This window comes from Gastrolobium bilobum, unplaced genomic scaffold (genome assembly GCF_033153095.1).
Source record: "Gastrolobium bilobum isolate Gb01-03AN ecotype WA unplaced genomic scaffold, APGP_CSIRO_Gbil_v1 utg20602, whole genome shotgun sequence".
In the NCBI taxonomy this organism is placed as follows: domain Eukaryota; kingdom Viridiplantae; phylum Streptophyta; class Magnoliopsida; order Fabales; family Fabaceae; genus Gastrolobium; species Gastrolobium bilobum.
The window spans coordinates 116,918-125,599 of record NW_026897229.1 but is presented as its reverse complement, the minus strand read 5'-3'; positions in this window follow the sequence as shown (position 1 = coordinate 125,599).

Below are 8,682 nucleotides of genomic sequence, written 5' to 3'. Positions count from 1 at the left end.
TGAAATTTGAAATTTGGATTTTGAATTCGAATTTTGAAATTTGAATTTTGAAATTTGAAATTTGAATTTTGAATTTGAATTTTGAATTTGAATGTTTGAACATTTGAATTTGAATATTTGAATGTTTGAATTCAAATATTTGAATTTGAATTGCCTGTGAAAGGTTGTTTCATAACAAAAGGATAAGATGAGATCTTGTTGGAACAAATCACTAGTATCATGAGAGAATCTTTTGGACATAATCCAAGGCTATATATGGCGCTGATTTGGGCTGTTGGTGAGCAAGATTTGCTCATTAAAATCAGCTCCAGAAGATTCAGTCAGTTGGGAGAAAATCTGAGTGAGTTGATTCAAATTTGAATGCAACTACTCAGATGTATCTGGTCACCTTTTTGGGCTATATGGGGCGCACCATATAGCTGATCTTATGAAGATTTCTGATCAGAATTTTGAATAGGTTTTGAACCAATTCTCAAGAGAATATTCCAGGAGCCTGTTAGCAATTTTTGAAATTAAACAACTCCACTTCTCTCTCTCCAATCTGATTGGTATTTATTTTAAATACTCTCCTCTTATGCGCCTAAGTGATCAGTTGTTCCTCCAAGGGTTTTTTCTGAAAAGCCTAGCCTATTCTCTCTTCTCTCCTGCACCACTTGTGAAGCTTTCACATTGAGAGCTTCACTCTTTCAAACACTTTCACCTAGCCTCCATCTTCATACATAGAGCGCCTAGCAAGCCTCTTTGTGGTGATCATCCGGTGGCTTCACAAGAAGGAGTTCTTGCACCTAGACGAGTGGGTGGTGTGGATCAACGTTAGAGGGTCTGAACCCTTCAGACCTGCCTTGATCATCTGGTGATTTCACGAACAAGGTAACATCATGCTTTCCTAAAGCATGATCTTGATGTGCATGTATATTCCGCAAAGAAAAAATTTTGTTTTTCCCTCTTGCATGCATCGGCCTTCAAGGCCATTTCGAACTTTCACATACAAGATGGTAACTTCGTGGGTGAGGTACAGGGAAAAAGCTTTGTACTGTGGGTTGCAGACGTGCGTAATCCCTACCTTTTATTCTCTGGCCAGTAGGATGCATACACACATGACATGGACATATGCGGCATTACACACTCATTGGATATATTGCATGACATGCTCATTTTATATATTGCAGTATTATTGCTGTAAATGGCCCGGTATAGTCATTCCCTTTATCTTGGTATTAATCTGCTTCTTTATATACTGCCTGCACTATTTTAGAACTTATATTATACCTGTAAGGGAGCTTGGGGTGGAGGATTATTTGAGAACCCCTTGTCTTACTGAGATTTTTGTTAGAAATCTCACCCCTTTTTGGGGCACATTTTCAGGAGATAACGTTCGTGAGACGGACACTGATAGAGGCAAGAGGCCAGCGTAGAGTTTTCATTATTGATATGAGTCATGCATATTATGATTATTCATTTTTCCATGATGATACTTTATTATGACTAGACTTGATTGGATTCTATTGTTATTTGAGGTGAGCACAGGGGTTGTCTATGCCACTATTTAATGACCTGTTTATTTGTTGACTTGAGTATTTGTATTATGGCAACATGAGTTATGGATGCTTTTGAAATGTTATGTATGAGTACAAGGTATTTCAAGTTTTATTTTAGTGTTGCAATTACATTAGGATTGTTATTAAAAGAAAAAGTTAATCCACCATGAGGATTAGCATTGAGTATTTAAATTAAAACAGTTATTGCTTTCGCAATTAATTATTGCAAGCTGCGCTTTAAATACCATTTGTATGTTAATACTCCGGCTGCAGACGGGGTGTTACACATGACATAGACATATGCTGCATTGCATGGATATTGATATTATATTGTTATCATCATTTTGAACTTATATTGCACATGTAAGTGAGCTTGGGGTGGAGAGATTCTTGAGGACCCCTTGTCATACTGAGATTTCTTTTTAAAGATCTCACCCCGTATGGGACACATTTTCAGGTACAGGTACCTCTGAGGTTGAGACCACTGGTGTCAGAAGGCTGGAGTTGAGCTGATATGGTGCATGCTTCTTTATTGCCATATTTTCATATGATTATGTCTGGTTATCATTATATGGCTATTGTACTTGAGACATGATTGACTATGTTGTTTTATTTGGTGAGCATGGGGGTTGCCCATGCCACATTGGTATAAACTATGTTTATTTTAGACTTGAGTTATAATATTGTATCAGAATACGGTCTGGTCTACATGTTGTAGTTCCATGACTTGATACTTATCTATGATATGAGGTTATTCAGTGTAGCTATTTATTGAAATTTATATACAGACGATATTTTGAAAAAGAATAAGTAAATCCACTTGGTAAATATGATAAGTTTCATAATTGGAAAAGTTAGCTTCCACATTTATTGCGCTGCGCTATTACCATTTATATGTTTAATACACTGGGTGCACACGAGGTGTTACAAACATGGTTACATTATAATACGGATACTCTATCACCCAATCATAGACAACCTAGTTTATACTTGAATAAAAATAAACAACAAAGAAATATAAAGACTCCATAGAACTAAGATAGAATAAATAGGGATGATGTTGTAGCTCTGTTCTCGCGGCAATTGCTGGCTAGATAGAATAAATAGGGATGATGTTGTAGCTCTGCTCTCATAGCAATTGCTGGCTCCACCACATCCATTGTCTCTCAGCCCCCGAAGTAGTGGAGCGATCAACTGAATCCAATTATCTCTCTATAGACCCTAGCTACACCCTTTGATCTGTTGGATCTTTCTCAACGAACCCTCAAAATCTCCTATATGTTTCACGACTTCAAAACCTTCTAAAAGCTCTTTGGATGTGTGTAGGCTCTTCTTTGTATAGAAAAAGGTGACTTGGCGCTAAGTAGCTATTCAAATGCTTCAAAAATAATCTTCTAATCTACTTTGGATTTGGCTAAAGATTCTAGTCTTATTTGTTGAAGATATGGATTTGCTAGGATATGTGCTTATTCTGATTTTATACATAGCATGGTGACTTGGGCACTAAATAACTCTTCTCCCTTGTTTGAATTAGGGTTCCAACGGCTAGTCATTCCTTGTGTCTTCAACGTAACGTTTCACTTAAGTGCAATTGCTACAGCTCTGCTATCCAGAGCTACAGCTATGACCCGCAACAAAAGTAACAAAGACGGTGAATTGCTCTAGCTTTCAAAATCCATCAAATATCAACACTTAGCATATTTCTCATTTAAAACATAAAGAGACCAGACTCGTGCAATAATAATGTAATTTTAAGGAAATTATGCATTTATATGGAACTAAATCATTAAATATAAGCCTAAAAATAACTCTGCAAGAGAGTAATCAACAGTTCACAAGTAAGCCTAGCAAGAGCTCGACACTCTACCTTTGATAATGACCTAGATACTGTGGTTTATTTTTCGATTTTCAGGATATAAAAGTTGATCCTTGAAATTGTAAAAGCTTGAGATGGACCTCTTGGTATCAAGGCAGCAGGCCCAATATGAATTTGCTAAAGCAAAGAGTTGAAGCTTATTGGATGCTTGGAAAAGCAGACCTTTCACAGGAGACCCTTTTATGTATCGAAGAACATGACAAGCAACTTCGTACTGTGTCTCCAAGGGAACGGAAACAAACTGGCTAGGTTGTTGCATTGCATAGGAAATGTCTGGGAGAGTTCTAGTGAGATATAGAAATCAACAAACTAATCTTCTATACTTAGAGACATCATAGTATTGTTGACCTTGATCTTTTTGAAGTTTGTAAGCTGGATCCATTTGAGTGGAAGCTGGTTGGGCTGATAAGAATCATGTATTAGAAAGTAACTCAATGGCATATTTTTATTGATTGATTATCAACCCTCATTTGGAACATGCAATTTCCAAACCGAGAAAAAACTTAAGAGGACCAAGATCTTTTATGCTGAATTTTCAGTTGAGGAATTTCTTAACATGACAAATATCTACATGATTGTTACTAGTTAAGACAATATTGTCAACATAGATAAGAATAGTACTAAAAGAGTCTCCATAATTTTTAACAAACAATAAGTAATTTACAAGAGATTGAGTGTATCCTAGTGATTATAAAGGCTGAGGTTAACTTGGCATTCCACTAACAATATGTTTGTTTTATCTCGTACAAGTATTTTTGCAGTTTGCATACTTGATATGTTGATGAAGCTTAGAGGTCTGGCGGCATCATCATGTATACTTCTTCATGTGGATCACCATGGAGGAATGTAAGAACCTGCACCATTAAATTAGGAATTTAATTAATTAATTATAAGATTAATGAGATAATTCCATAATTGACCCTGATAATTATGTGAAGGCTTAAATAATTATGGTAAGTGATTAATAATGTTGAAAGTCGCTTTTCTGACGAAAAATGCAGATACTGGTTCTGCTTCGCGGTATAAGTGCGTACCAGTGAAGTATCCCGAAAAATTATAATAAATGCATGAATATTCCTAGATTAATATTTATGACTAGTATGTCAAGTTTGGAGTCAAAATAATGAGAACTGGTGTCGGAACTAATACCGACAGTGAGAAAAACGTGTATCAGAAAAGTGTTGCAAAAAAATAAAATAAATATATGAAAATTTCTAGAAAAATATCTAGGTTAAGAATCTCAAATTTTAGATTTAAACGAAGAGCGAAACTAATTAAACTAATACTGTTAGTTTAACTTAAGTGACAATATAAATAGAAAAGGGGAACCCTAGGTTTTTTTTAAGAAACTCAACAGCTAATTGTGGCTGCCATTTGGGTTTTTCTTGGAGTCTTCGCTTTCTCTCTTGGAAAGCCTCCAAAGTTTTCACCTTTCTCCTCCTCTCCCCCATTGAAACACCATTCAACCATTAAAGCTCTAGTCTTGTTGAAGGAGAAACTGAAGGATTTGGGTATTTTCTCAACCTCTAAAGCTCTCATTTTTCTGTTCTCAAAAGGATCCAAGGTAAACTTAACTACCCCTTTTGTAAATCCATAAATTAGTTATAATCTTTGTTATTCAATAGGATCCTTGAAATTATATGCGCTTCTTTTCTTCGGTTACCTGGACTTCTGTTTTGTCATTTTTATGTTATAGTTGCATCAATTTGTGTGATTTCAAAATGGAAATTCTGCACTTTTGTTTACAAGAAATCGGTCACCGTGTTAGTCAATCTAGAGGAATGCATTTCTACACCCACAATGGTCCAAGTAGTTTTATATATACCATTACAAAAGTATAAAAGTATGCTGCCTTCTTGATCACCAAATTCGTGGACCCTTTGAAGTCAGATTTTGGAGCTTCCTTGTGAGCTCCAAAAGCAACTTGTTTTCTGTTTTGAAGCCTTTGGGTAAGCACCATCACCTTTGATCATGAGTTTTCTTGTTAAAGATCAAGTCTTGGCATGTAAAATGAGTTAAATAGGTAACCAACATGAACATAAACCTAAAAGTGTGTAAAAATGCATGCTTAGACTCTGAAATGGGTTAAAAGTTGAACCTTGGGAGTGATATCTCGCGAAATGCAGAAACTGCATTCTGTCGCGAATTTTTTGGATATGAATATCTGGATATAGGGTTGTAATTATCCGGATATGGATATCCGGATATGGCCCCGACAAATGTCCAAATATTCTGGGAATTTTGAGACAGTGACTGTTCTGTTCATACAGAACTGTATTTGGGGTTTATGGAACCTAGATTGGAAGAGTTGAATTTCTGTAATAACTAACTAAGTCAGAATCAAAGGGATTAAGGGCTTTGTGAGAAGCCTACTGGCATGAAACGTAAAAGGAAAATGTTGTCGTTATGTCTTGAATTATTAGGATACGAATATTGATGTGATTGCATGTCTAAAACAGATTGTGATTTTGTTGTTTGTGGACTTTGAGCTAGTGTGGACCTTGGCTTGGATTGATTGCTTAAGAGGTAAGCTTTTGTGTCCTCGGTTTAGCCATTGTTGGTTCCACCATACCCCAAGGGGGAATGGTTTATATGCATAATGTGTTTTCATGTTTGAATATTTGTAATGCTATTGACTGTTATGTGCAAGTGCCTTATGATATGCATGTGTCGTTCCACCTAGACGGTAATCCTGAGTATGTGACGTCATACGATATGGTGATTATGTGGGTGGGTGCAAGTGGTGTCTTGCACTGATTGTAGGTAATAGACGTATGTAAATCCTGCATTTCTCTGGCCTGTAGGATATTTTGAGACACATGACATGATTATTCTACTATATTGCACTGATTTTGGAACTTATATTGTTTTACTATTTTTAGAACTTATATTGCACATGTAAGTGAGCTTGGGGTGGAGAGATCCTTGAGGAACCCTTTGTCTTACTGAGATTTCTGTTTAGAGATCTAACCCCACGTTTAGGGTATATTTTCAGGTTCAGGTAACTCAAGGGGTTGAGACCTCGGGCGGTAGGAGACCGGAGCTGATGTGATATGCTTGTTGTTTATACTATTATGCTTGGATGCTGACATGTTCTATGTTTATTATTATGTTTTTGTTGTTGAGACTCTGTTGGGCTTTGTTGCCTTATTTGGTGAGCATGGGGGTTGTCCATGCCACATTGATTGACTATGTCTTATTTTAGAATTGAGTTGTATAATTGTATCAAGATATGGTCCGGACTACGTGTTGTAGTTCCGTGATTTAGATACACACATATTTATATTATGAGGTTATTCAGTGTAGTTAGCTGTCTATTTGCGATTACATACAGACAATGTTTTGAATAAGGATTAAGTAATCAACTTGGTAATTAATAATGACGTCATAATTGAAAAGAAAAAGTTAATTCCGCATTTTTATTAAGCAACGCTTAATACAATGACATGATAACAAACTGGGTATACACGGGGTGTTACAGACAGCAACATAAATATGTTCATTTGTAATTTTTGGTTTAATGCATAATATTACTTGGTAATCTGCGTAGGCATATTTGTAGAGTGCTATAGGTATGTTGCTTCCTTTTATCGGAACACCCTTTTTGAAATGCCTATGTGGTTATAGAATTGCAACATGTATTGATGACTAGTGTAATTTGTTTATTTTCAGGATAAATTCCTCGAGCGGAGAAATGAACGTGATATGTGACTGGAAATGACACAACTACCAATCAATCTGTTAATTCTTGTAGACTGTTGGTGGTATGAACAAAAAGTACTGCATTTTCAGTTTAAGTGTAGAGGCGAGTAAATACAAGGCTTCACAGAAGTTTGCTAGTTTGTATGAAGGAGTCTCTGCAAATGAGAGTATAATTGTATGAGAGAGATTATGACAACCATATCCACCCAAAATCAAGAATTGCAGACAAAGATGGCTATTATGAAAGAGTAGTTGAAGATTTTGATGGCTCATGTCTCCATGCCCACTGCTACACCTCCTGCTCGTGAGGCACTCAACGAGGTTCAAGTTGGTGATAACGCCGAATAATGATGTCTACGATGCCGAGTTACATGAGGATAATTGATAGATATTTTATGATCTTTTACATTTTGTGAACAACACTTATTAGTTGATATTGTAGTTTGATATATTTGTTATTTTTGCTTTTACAATACTTTTTATCATTAAGACTTCTTAGCTTTTTGGTTATGACTATAATGGTTTGTATGATTATAATTATTATAAGTTTCAAACTAGCTTTGATTGGTTATATGACTTTGATGATTTATATTATGACGATTATCAGGTATAAATTTTGTTACAAAAAATTCCAAATATTTTATTAAGTATATTTTGAAAGTATGGATGAAATTAGGCACAAACATATTTCGTCCCTATTGACGGATTCTGACTTTCTACAAATCATAATTGTTGACTATATTAGGGACGGAAAACACATATTAGAGACGGATTTTATTTCGTCCCAAAATATTAGTTAGGAGCGATTCAGGGACGAATATTATTCCGTCTCAAATTTCGTCCCTAAATAATTTAGGGACGGGTTTATGGCTTTTAGGGACGGAATTTTTCCATCCCTTATACTTATTTTTTTAGTAGTGATCAGGAACATCCCGAGTTGATGCTTCAGTTATAGGTGTTAAATTTGGCAACTCTGTAGGTGGAGTGATAACTCATATTTTATTACACTTATTTGTTACTCTTGATTAGTATTTTTAGGATTTATTTGAATAAAATAATGATGTTTTGAGTTAATTTGCATTTTTAGTTTTTGATTGGGTTTAATTTATTTTCGTCAGAATTTTTCAGCTTTACGTTACTTCTGTATTTTGGCCATATCTTGGTCCACAGTTGTCGGATTGACTCCGTTCTTATTGAGTTTTTCAGATAACACAAAGGGATACAATTCTTTTGAAGAGCTCGAAGCCCAATTCGAATTGGAAGCTAGTCGATTTCTTGCGCCAAGTCGGACACGTTTTGCTGAAGTTTTATTTTATTTATTTTATTTCATATTTGAGATAGATGGGCCGATCAGAACTGAACCCTAACCCGCTTTGGGTAGGGGTATATGACGGCAGAGTAGGAAACATTTGATTCGTTCTGTAATTTTCGAAATTGAGGATCAAAGTATTTTCTCTGGAGCGTTCTTCGAGTTCTTCATCTTTTCCTTCTTCTTCTTGTTATTTTAATCATATTTACCTTAGCCATGCGAGGCTAAGAACCTTTTAATCAACCTAAGGGTAACGG